This window comes from Camellia sinensis, chromosome 15, assembly GCF_055761805.1.
Source record: "Camellia sinensis isolate YWXY chromosome 15, ASM5576180v1, whole genome shotgun sequence".
Lineage (NCBI taxonomy): Eukaryota > Viridiplantae > Streptophyta > Magnoliopsida > Ericales > Theaceae > Camellia > Camellia sinensis.
In genome coordinates, this window is record NC_138975.1 from 132,657,523 (window position 1) to 132,670,267 (window position 12,745).

The window sequence follows — 12,745 nt, forward strand, 5'->3', positions numbered from 1 at the left end:
CTTGAATTGGAACAAAACATTTTGTGTTTTTGAAAGAGGTTTTTGCTACCCACAGGTAGGCTTGAAACATTTGATGATTTACTCCAATTCAGATAACCCAACCTTCACCCACAGGCATTCAAGCAGTTATATCATATAAGCACATAGCCTCATGGCAAGCATGCTATTCATGGCAATACTCACACGCATGCAAGGATGCTAAAGCATAAAGCTCACCGGGTACTCCAAGCCAAAATAGAAACTTATTAGAAATCATGCATGAATCCTAAGTATACAGGAATGCCTAATGCAACACATGCAAAATGCAACTATAGCAGGCTCGGCTATTCTAAGATGATATATGAAATGTTACAACTACCATATATTCAACTTGGAATTGAAAGTACGATGCAGTTAGTATGATGCGCCGAGCCCAGTGCATGCAATACAGATGAATGATGCAAACATGCTGTCATACTGTATGCTAATTTAAACATGCTCTAATCTAACCATCGTAAGCGGATAAATAAAAGGGAGAAAGACGTGGGGTTGGAAGACATACATCACACTCACCCACACTTATTACAGTTGTGCCCTCACTCGGAGGGTCCGAATAAATATACAGTCCAAATATTACAGTCCCCAAATAAAAGAATATTACAGTCCAAAAATATTACAAAATTCTAATTAATTAAAGAATTAACTAAGAAAACAAGTAAAACTGGCATACAAGCCAGGGACTGCCTTGCTTCTAGTGGATGATGCATGTCCGGATTGTCTTACGCGGAAATCCACCGGAATGCCCCAATTAGCCTCTGTTTACACCTGTTCTTGAAATGCGTGCCAAGCCCCAAAAGGTTGCTGATTCCTGGTTTTGCTGCAACAGAGAGCAGGAAAGGGGCATAGCAATGTATCTGCACAGATGTATGCATGTCTCGATCCTCGTGCCACCAATCACGCATACCGAGGCATGATGGCCGAGGAGTCGAAATGCACAACTCAATATAGGATGAATGCACATGAAACTACAGCTAAAACCTAACTCCATCATGGATAATCCGGAGTGTCGGTGACTAGGGAATTGAGACACATTCCGTCACTCGGAGTACGAAATGCACCTCGTTTCCCGTGCCCGGACTAACTCCTATTCCGGACATGATGCAATATGCATGATATGCATGAAATGCAACTAAGATACAATCCTAACATACTCAATGCTATGAAAATGAGATGCCTCGAAATGCGTGCACACGGGCACGCAAACCGAGAAAATGCACGAATGCAATGAAAATGATATGCCTCGAAATGCGTGCACACAGGCACGCAAACTGAGAAAATGGCAGAATGCTATGAAAATGAAATGCCTCGAAGTGCGTACACACGGGCACGCAAACCGAGGCGATGATATGTGTCTCGAAATGTGTGTACGCAGGCACGCAAACCGAGGTGATGATATGTGTCTCGAAATGCGTGCACGCGGGCACGCAAACCTAGGCGATGATATGATGCTATTAAAATGAGGTGCCTCGAAATGCGTGCACACGGGCACGCAAACCGAGGCAATGGTAAAATGTGATGAAATGACATGGAAATGACAAATGGGCTTATACTAACATGAGAGAGCCTCAGCCACACTCATATAGGATGCCTGCGGGTAAAAAAGGAGTGCCTTGAAATGCGTGCACACGGGCACGCAAACCGAGGCGGTGCAAAAGCGATGCGAATGACATGGAAAATGCAACATGGACTTATACTAACGTGAGAGAGCCTCAGCCACACTCACATAAGATGCCGATGGCAGAAAATGAAGTGCCTCGAAATTCGTGCACACGGGCACGCAAACCGAGGCAGTGAATACGCAATGCAAATGATATGGAAAATGACAAATGGACTTATACTAACATGAGAGAGCCTCAGCCGCACTCACATGAGATGCCGATGGCAGAAAATGAAGTGCCTCGAAATGCGTGCACACCGGCACGCAAACCGAGGCGGTGAATACGCAATGCAAATGATATGGAAAATGACAAATGGACTTATACTAACATGAGAGAGCCTCAGCCGCACTCACATGAGATGCCGATGGCAGAAAATGAAGTGCCTCGAAATGCGTGCACACGGGCACGCAAACCGAGGCGATGCTAAAATGTGATGAAATATGGCAAAGATGATATGCAAGCATACTAATGGAATTTCAGCACTAAAATATGGGGGAAAACAGTCCCGAAATGAAGCGAAATGACATGAAATGCAAGGAAATGTCCCGAAATGCAACATTAGGCACCCGAAATGGCCTATAGCTATGCCAAACATGTACAATATGGACATGCAATGCAAAGACAGAAGCTAGACAGTCCCAAAAGATGCACTTTCACAGTTATAAACATGGCCAAACAGCAAGTATAGGTAGGGGAAAAATAGCATGCAAGGATAGGGGCCAAAAGAGGGGTAATGAAGCAAGTGGTATAAGAAAAACTCAAACTGAAAAATTTCCTTCTACAACACTGAATATGGACCAAAAATATGAACATTTACAGTATATGGCAGACCTCAAATCAGTATAAAAATATGCCAAAAATGTGATGCAAGACAAGGCTCAAAAGGTGCTATAACATGAAGTATATAAAATAATCACCAAAAAGAAAAAAAGTGTGAATGAAACATGAATTATAGGCCAAAATAAGGCCACTTTTAGTTCGGACCAAGGGCCAAAAACAGAAGCAAAGAGGGCTATCAATTTATGCAAAAATGGGGCCAAATAGGGGATATAACTACAAGTGACACATGGAAGCACCAAACAATGTTGAGCCCTTCTCCAATGTTGAATAGGGGCTCAAAATAAGCCTTATATCAGTTTATAACATGCTCAAAAACAGATTGCTCATGGGCCAAAAATAGCATGCAAAACTATGACATACAAGAGGATCATTGAAGCAAGTATATTATGGAGGGCTCAAACAGGGTTGAGCCCTTAATGAGAAGTGAAGATGAGCTCAAAATATGGCCCTTTTCAGTTAGGGCCGGAGCTTGAAACCAAAAAGAAGTGGGACTTAGAAATAGATCAAGAAAAAAGGGTCAAAAGGGTAAAAGTGTTACTTACCCTTGAAGATTCAAACTTTTGTTGCTTCTTGGATGGATTTGCAGCTTCTTTAGCCTTCAAGAATCCTTCCTTGTTTCTGGAAATGAGATGGTGGTGGTAGAGCTTGGTGGTGTAGAAGGAATAATGGTTAGGGACTTAGGGTTTTTTCAAGAGTTGAGAAGGAAGAAGATGGAGTTGGCTATGGAAGCTTGAAGGAGAGTTTTTCTAACCCTTGTAAGTGAGGCCAACAGCTGGTTAAAAGGGTTCAAAAGGGGGTGTAAAGGTGGGGGAGAAGGAGAGCAAAACTCCCCCACAAAATATCCCCCGGATACAGAAAATATCTGGGGGATATTGCCCCACAGCTGTAAAGTGCACAGTGCGAGGAACACGGCCGGCCTCTCACTTTTGCTGGAGGTGGCCGGCCGGCCACACCCCCTAGCCGGCCGGCTAGGAGTCAAAAGGGTCAATGCGATTTTCTGGCCGGCCAGCTACTGGAGAGGTACCCCTATGTGTGTATAACACAACCATGTGGTTAAAAAACCGAGAAAGTGGGTCCAAGGGGTTCAACATTGGCTCGGAAATAGGGGGTCAAAAGGGTCAAGTTGAATTACTGGCCGGCCATGAACTTTTAGTGGCCTCCCAGGTGTGTACATCACAGATATGTGGTTCAAAGTTCAAGAAAAGGGGTCCAAGGGGTTCAACATTAGCCTGGAAGAAAGGGGTCAAAAGGGTCAGGTGACCTTAATGGCCGGCCACCAACTTTTAGGGGCCTCCCAGGTGTGTAGATCACAGATATGTGGTTGAAAGTTGGCAACACTAACCCTAGGGTGTTCAACATTAGCCCGGAAGTTGGAAAAACGGGCGCCGGGAGGCTCCGGAGGAGAGATAACTGGTTGCTGCAACAATTGCTGGCCTCCCACCCTTTAGTGACCTTCCCTGTGATAAAACAGAGGTACCTGCCAAAAATGAACGAAAACCGTTGCAAAACGAATGTTCGGGAGCCAAAACACGCAGTTCGGGATCCCGAAAATGGGCTGTTAAACACCGAAAGTGGCGTTCGGCCACGAAGTGGGTTTCTCAGCCCCCAGTGTCCCTCAACAGGGAGCAAATAGGAAGTATGCCAAAAATCAGAGCAATAGGAGATGGTTAAGCGGTCCCGAACCGAGGCACACGGCCTGACGGTCCCGAAAACCGGGAACCGGACTCCGAAATGGGCAAAATGACCTACGACCACCAAATGTAGCCTACGGACATTGAGAGATGGTCTACGGGACCTCTCCCTTCCCTCAGGAAAAGAAACAGAGAAAACCGGGTCTGGTTCGCAAACCGAGACAAGGCACAGAAGAGGGTTCGGAAGTCCGGAGGCAGGGCTCACGGCCGCGACTCTGAAACTTCTGAACAAGCACATTATGCAACATCACCAAGCGCTCAATCGGTGACGTCTGAGTCTTAAGGTCGGTCAAAAATGGGGTGTCTACAGTTGTCCCTCTTTGACAGAACTCGGAAGTCACAAGTGACGGGAGTGAATGTCAAAGCCCAGAGACGACCCATTTTTGACAAGGCCGAAGACTTAGACAAACATACAAGGTAAACAGAGATGTGCCCGCAGGCAGGGGGCAAAATGCAAATGATATGCAAGAAGCCGAAGGTAACCCAATGATCGTGCAAATGCAGCAAGCTGTAATGAAGCAAGTATTCGCAAATAGATGCAACAGTTTTAAGCAAGAATGCAAAGCAACAACTACACTTCATGCAGTTAAGGATGCGGAGGACTATTCATGAAGCAACAACTATATATATACACTAGCAACCCTCCTCAAACTCAAGGTGCATAGACGTCAACTAACATGAGTTTGGAAACTAAGTCACTAAAACGACCAAGGGGATGAGCCTTGGTGAAGATATCAACATGTTGATTAGTAGAGGGAATAGAATAGAGATGGACTGTGCCACGAACAACATGCTGGCGCATAAAATGACAGTCGATCTCAATATGTTTAGTGCGATCGTGAAAAACATCATTATGAGCAATTTGAATGGCACTTTGGTTGTCATAGTGGAGAGAGGTAGCATCAATAGAAGCGACACCCATATCAGCAAAAGGCCATCAGAGCCATAGAAGTTCCTCGGTAGTATCTGCAATAGCTTGATATTCAGCCTCAGTACTAGAGCTAGCAGTGAGAGTATATTTCTTGCTACACCAAGAAATAAGTGAATCCCCTAGGAAGAAGCAAAAGCCAGTAGTGGAGCGACAATCAATGGGATCCCCAGCCCAATCAGCATCAGAATAAGCATGAAGCTTGAGAGAAGATAGAGAGGAATAGTGAAGACCATGGAATAAGGTGCCCTTGAGATAGCGAAAAATGCGAAGCATGGCACCATAATAAGGTGTGTGAGGAGTCAACATATATACTAACTGACAATGTGGATAGCATATGAAAGATTAGAACGAGTAACTGTAAGGTATATAAGACTGCCTACCAACTGCTGGTAGACGGTAGCATCAGGAAGAAGAGTGCCATCAAGAAGAGTAAGATGAGTGTGAGGATCAATTAGAGTAGAAATAGTTTTACAACTAATAAGTGTAGCTCAAGTGAGAAGATCAGAAGCATATTTGGCCTGAGAGAGAAAATAGCCAGATGAGTCATGAGAGATTTCAACACCCAAGAAATAATTGAGAGTACCAAGATCCTTCATCTCAAAGTGGCGGCTAAGAAACTGTTTGAGGTGAAGAATACCAACCTCATCATCTCCGGTGATAATCATATCATCCACATAAGGAAGAAAGAGAGTGGTGCCTTGAGCAGTGGTGCAAATAAATAAAGCAGAGTCATAGAAGCTAGAAGTGAAGCCAAAGTCATGTATAGTAGCACTGAACTTAGAAAACCAAGCATGAGGAGCTTACTTGAGTCCATATAAGGCTCGTTGCAGTTTGCAGACTTTATGGGCCGAAACAGTGGACCCAGGAGGGGGTTGCATATAGACTTCCTCAAGAAGATCACCATTGAAGAAGGCATTTTTCACATCCATCTGAAAAAGGCCCCAATTACGAGTAGCAGCAATAGCAATCAAGCTATGAACAAAAGTGAGACGAGCAACAGGGGCAAAAGTCTCCTCATAATCAATACCAAATTCTTAAGTGAAACCCCGGGCAACCAAACGAGCTTTGTAGCGCTCAATAGATCCATCAAAATGAGTCTTGATTTTATAGACCCATTTACACCCGATCGCAGTCTTACTAGGGGAAAGATCAACAAAATTCCAAGTATGAGTTTTGTCTAATGCTTGTAATTCATCAGTCATAGCTTGATGCCAAAGAGGATTAGAACAGGCCTCACGATAAAAGGAAGTCTCATAAGTAGAAAAGGCAATAAAACCAACAATATAATCATGAAGACGAACATTAGGTTGTGTTACCCTTTATGGATGACCGGAAGAAGAGGGCTAAATATAAGAGGGTAAAGACTCATGATGAGGCGAGGGAGCCAAAAAGACATCATGAGGACCATCAGGGAGAACAGGCTCGACGAGATCAGGCGTAAGGAATGGCATGTCTGTAGAAGGAAAACCTGCATCAAAATTATCAAGAAATAAATCTATAGAGGGATCAGCAAAGTGGAGAGTGAAAGTTGGAGAAGATAAGTGAAAGGAAGAAAGAGAGGCAAACATTTTATGTTCCTAAAAGACTACGTGGCGAGAGATACGAAGACCCTTAGAAATGGGATCCCAACACCGATAACCTTTATGTTCAATGCCATATCCAAGAAAACAATACAGACGAGAACAAGATTCTAGTTTGGTGTGTTCATGAGGTTAGAGAAGAACAAAACATGCAGACCTAAAGACCCGAAAAGCAGTGTAAGAGGGAGATGTACCATATAATCACTCGTAGGGTGTGTGATTATGAAGGACTGAGGTTGGAACATAATTGATAGTGTAAATAGTAGTAAGGGCAGCTTCTCCCTAAAAGTTTTCAGGACAAGATGAGGAAATGAGAAGAGCTCAAGTAATATCAAGAATATGCTGATGTTTTTGTTCAGCATGTCCATTTTGCTAGGACATGCCAGCTCAAGAACGATGAGGCTGAGTACCATGACTCTGAAGAAAAAATAAAAATTCAGAATCCCTGTATTCCATAGCATTATCAGAATGGAAGATTTTTATACTTTTGGAAAATTGGGTTTGAACCATTTTGGCAAAATTGTAATAAAGTTGTTTGAGTTCAAAACGATTTTTCATAAGAAATATCCAAGTATAATAAGAAAAATCATCAACAAAAATAACAAAATAGCATGCTCCCCCCATGGTGGGTGCAGGAGATGGGCCTCAAATATCAGAATGTATAAGATTAAAAGGAGCACAAGAAACAGAAGTACTTTTGTTAAAGGAAAAAGCTGGTTGTTTGGCAAGTTGACAAGAAAAACAATCCAAATTATCTGAAGAGACATGACTTAACTGACCACTAGAAATGAAAGATTTCAATCGCCTAACAGAAATATGACTTAACTGACAACACCAAAGATGGAAAGGTAATAATGTAGAGACAAAGGAAGTGGTTATAGAAGCAGCCAACGGAGTGAAGACTGGAACATGAAGATGAATAAGCTCATAGAGACGTCCATGCTTACGGCCGATCCCAAGGGTCTGTCTTGTTCGAGGGTCCTACACTAAACAACCATTAGCAGAAAAAGTGACAATTAGACCATGTTCACATAATTGACTAATGGAAATAAGGTTTAAAGTGAGAGCATGAATATGATAGACATGTGATAAGGACAGGTAAGATGTAGAGACATAACCAATATGACTCACAAGCATAAGAGAACCAACAATAGTATGTATGGAAGGAATATAAATAGAAGAAAATGTGGAAGAAAAAATAGTAGAGTCAGAAGTCATATGGTTACAACATGCAGAATCAAAGTACTAGGAAAATGTACCTGAGCTGACAGACAAAGTAGTAGAAGGACGAGTAATAGAAGTGGAGAGAAACTGTTTAAGTAGAGTTTCAACATCTGTCTGAGAGAAGACCAGGGTGGAATGATCCAAAGGGTCAACAGAGGAGAAGTCCTCAAAAGCAGCAATAGTAGTGCGATGCACAGGCATAGACCGAGACTGATTCCAAGAATGGTGAGAATGTTCCCGCAAGTGAGATCCACGAGAGGATGGTCCAGTAGAGGATGCACGTGATGGATTTTGAAAACAATCTTGCTGGAGATGGCCGGGGCAGTTTTGTTACAGTAGCAGCAAGACCGGATTGAATAATGAACCAGAAGATGAGCAAAGGGAAGCCCGTGATTCTGACAATAACTACACTGAGGAGTTTGTAGGAGAGAAGAGGAACTCCGTATTTGAGGAGTGGCTAGAACGGAGTCCGTATATGGAGTAGAGGAAGGACTAAGACCAGTTTCCTTAGATAGAAGCTCAGATATAGCTTTCTCAAAAGAAGGCAAGGGAGTGCGATGTATGAGAGATGCACGTACATGCTCAAAATGAGGGGTGAGAGTCATGAGAAACTGAACCAACCGCTGCTGATTGCAATACTCAATAAATAAAGCAGCATCTTTAGAATGTGGCCAGGTAGGTTTAGAAAGAGCAAGTTGATCCTAGACAGAATATATTTGAGACAAAAAAATCATTAATAGACTGACCAGGCTCCTATCGCATACGATGAAGGTGACTTTGAAGCTGATACTGATGTGCAAGTCCAGTAGTTTGATACCGTTCTTTGAGAAAGTCCAAAATATCTTTAGCAGGGTAACAACTGAGTCAAGTTGAAAGCGATCGAGCTAAAGACTGATACATGTGACAGAGGTATTGCGGAACCAAGTGACGATCTGATAATTTTTGTTGTCCTAGTCTTCCAAACGATCGGCAAAATTGGCTACAGTTTCCTCAGCCCCATTTGTAGGTTTAGGCACATCCCCAGTAACAATGCGCCATAATTTTCAACCTTTGAGAAATCCAGACGTGGCTTGGGCCCAGAGAACATAATTAGATCCATCAAGAATTACAGAAATAGGATGAGCAGAATCAGATCGATCCATGATAGTGTGGAATTCTATGAAAATAATAAAATAAAATAAAAACAACACTCAGTGGAAAAATTGACAAAAATAGAGTGTACCAATGAGTTGTGAAGGTTGAAAATAGGTGGAAAGGTGACTAAACCAACCAAAACACAGCCCAAAAATGAGTGAAAATAGCCCAAAACAAGAAGTGGGCCAAACTAGGGCTGGCGTCAGTAGCTGAGGGCAGGTTGACATCAGTAGAAGGGGTAGTGTACATTAACAAAGTGCGGCGCACGATAGTGGGCAGAGGCATGACGCACTGTAGTACGGGTGCGCAGCGTAGGTTAGTAAGAGGATGGCGACAGTCAGCTCAGTCGGCTTGGCGTGGAGCAGCCACTAAGGGCTGACGTCAACGATCACAGAAACGCGTGTAGAGGCACGTTGGCGAGTGGCAACAGAATGCAGTAACGAGCAGTGACAGAGGCCGCGCGTGAGGATGCTTGAGAGGCCCTTTAACGATGGGTGTGGTGGTGTTGAAATCGTGAGGAGATTTTGAGCAAGATGATGGTATGGTTGGAGGAAAAATATTGAACGGGATAGCCTGACAATGTGTAATTAGTACCCAAAATGAAGAACAAGAAATAACATGATGTATTCTGGTGATGAACAAAAGAAAAGAGTGAAGAAAAAATTTATTGCTCTAATACAATGATGAAATAATGTAGAGAGAAAAGTAAAACTCTGTATGTGTTATTGTATTGAATCAAGTACAATGACTCCTATATTTATAGGAGGAGAGAATGTACACTAAGTAGGAATATGTATCACTAAGTAGGAATGTGTATCACTCAGTAGGAAGGTGTATCAATTACACACACTAAATATGGCAGGTACAATATATACATACACTAACAGTTTGGTTATAATTTTCAAAATTTATTCTTAGATGGGTTTTCATTTGTCTTTATTGAAGTTTATTTATATTTTTGTAATTTATTTTTACTTTTTAGATATAATAAGGTTAGATGCATCTAAAAAGTAAAAAATTTTAAATAACATATAAAAATAAATCACTAAAAATAAATGAAAACCCAAATGAAAATGTACACAGATTTTCATTTGAATTTTTGTTTGTTATTAGTGATTTTTTAAACATATTTTAGTAAATTTGTTTACTTTTTAGATGTATTTTGATTAAGTATATCTAAAAAATACAAAAAAGAATTAATTAAAATATTAAAAATAAACGAGAATTCATCAAAATATATTAAGGTTAGATGCATCTAAAAAGTAAAAAAGTTTAAATAACATATGCAAAAAAAATCACTAAAAATAAATGAAAACCCAAATAAAAATGTACACAGGTTTTTATTTGAATTTTTGTTTGTTATTAGTGATTTTTTAAAATATTTTAGTTAATTTGTTTTACTTTTTAGATGTATTTTGATTAAGTATATCTAAAAATTACAAAAAAAAAAATAATTAATTAAAATATTAAAAATAAACAAGAATTCATCGAAAAATAATTTTTGAAAAATCAAACCAAGTAGGAACTTGCTTTTTTCCTACTTTTTAAGTTATTTCTGTCAATTAAATTATAAGTAAAAATTATATCAAACAGTCTGATACAACTATCAAATTAAAATAAATTATAAATAATTTATATAAGCAGCTCAAATAATTCAAAGGGATTGCAACAAGGTAGCACTTGCTTTAGCTCGCTTGGTTGGGTTTGGTTGGGGGATTTGGAAAGAAATTTGAAAAAAGAAAGAGAAAATAGGTGTGCAATTAAGTGAAATGTAAGTATATTTTATTCATATTTTACCTTCATTTTCTATTTTTCTTTCCAAATCTTTTTTCAAATCTCTAACCAAGTGCAGCGTAAATTGAAGAAGTCCGTTTGGAAGTTTATTCTCTTATTGCTTCTGATATTTGATAGCCTTGATTATGGGCTTTAAACATCTACAAAAAAATAATCCCATTGTCTCATTGATAAAAATAAAAAATTGTTTATACATAAAATTTATATAAAAAAACTCGATCAACATGATGTAAGAATATCATTCTTATAAATAAACTCATTTTTATGAGTATTTTATTTTAAAATAAAAAATTTATATTAAATCACATCATTCTTTATAAACTTTTTATTGATATATTGTTATTCTGAATAAAATTCTAAATTTCAATCACTTTGTTTAGTTTCAATTTTCAGAATTTACTTTTTAAAAAATTTTACTTTTTTTTCTATATTTTTTTATTTCACTGAATTTTTTAAATATTTTAAGTAATTTTTTTTTAAGTTTTAGAGACACCTAATATAAATACACTTAAAAAAATATAATATCCGTGAAATTTTTTTAAAAAAATTCACTAAATATCAAAAATACAATATATATATATATATATATGAAAATTTAGTACATTTTTTATATTTTGTATATTTATTAATTTTTTAAAACATTTTTTCACAAATATTTTACTATTTAGATATAACTAAGTAAGGTACATCTAAAAAAGTTAAAAATTGCATAAAATTTTAAAAATATTCACTAAAAATTTAAAAAAAAACATTAAAAATAAAAAAAATTAATTTCTAAAAAAATAAATTCAAAAAAATAAAACTAAACCTACTGAATAATATTTTGATAGGCCATTGCTCACCTTTTTTGGGGGTACTTAAAGTTGATGGTTCATTGCTTACCACCTCTATAGTCAAATGTGAGGATCATGCACATTTTTTAAAAGCATTTGGTACAGTGGAGTGAGTAGGTTAGAATGGCAATTCTAATTTTGTATTTACTTTCTCGTATTTGATATATTTTATTTAAATGTAAATAATTATTCCATTAAAATAATTATTTCAATAAAATATTAGAATGTCTATTCTTTCCTTCAATATAAGGAATAGTCATTCCATTCTCACTACAAGAAATTATACTTTTGGCGGCCAAAATTTTTGTTGCCAAAGGTTGTTTTTTAGTCGGCGAAAGTCAATGGTGACTAAAGTTATTCGTCGCCCCATTGGTCGCCAAAACCTAGTCGGCAATAGTCAACAGCGGCTAAATTTATGTTGGTCGCTAATTATCTTATATTTGGCTACTAAAATAGACTTAGTCGCCAAAACCAAACATGACGTTTTGGCGACCAAATATTTAGTCGTCAAAAGTAATTAAATCAAAATGAAATTCTCTTTCAGCAACTAAAATATTTAGTCGCTAAAACATTGTAGTCGCTAATAATCTTATCTTTGGCTACTAAAACTGACTTAGTTGCCAAACATAGCGTTTTGGCGACCAAATATTTAGTTATCAAAAGTAATTAAATCAAAATGAAATTCTCTTCAGCGACTACAATATTTAGTCGCTAAAACATTTTAGGCGCTAATAATCTTATCTTTGGCTACTAAATTGGACTTCGTCGCTAAACATAACATTTTGGCGACCAAATATTTAGTCGTCAAAAGTAATTAAATCAAAATGAAATTCTCTTTCAGAGACTGAAATATTTAGTCGCTAATAATAATACATTTACCAACTAACAATTTTAGTCACTAATAATAATACATTTAGCAACCAAAATATTTAGTCGCTGTTAGTTTTCACGACGAAACATTTTAGTTGCCAAATGATTAGATATTTTCATTTCATGGTAATTTACGACCAAATATTTTAGT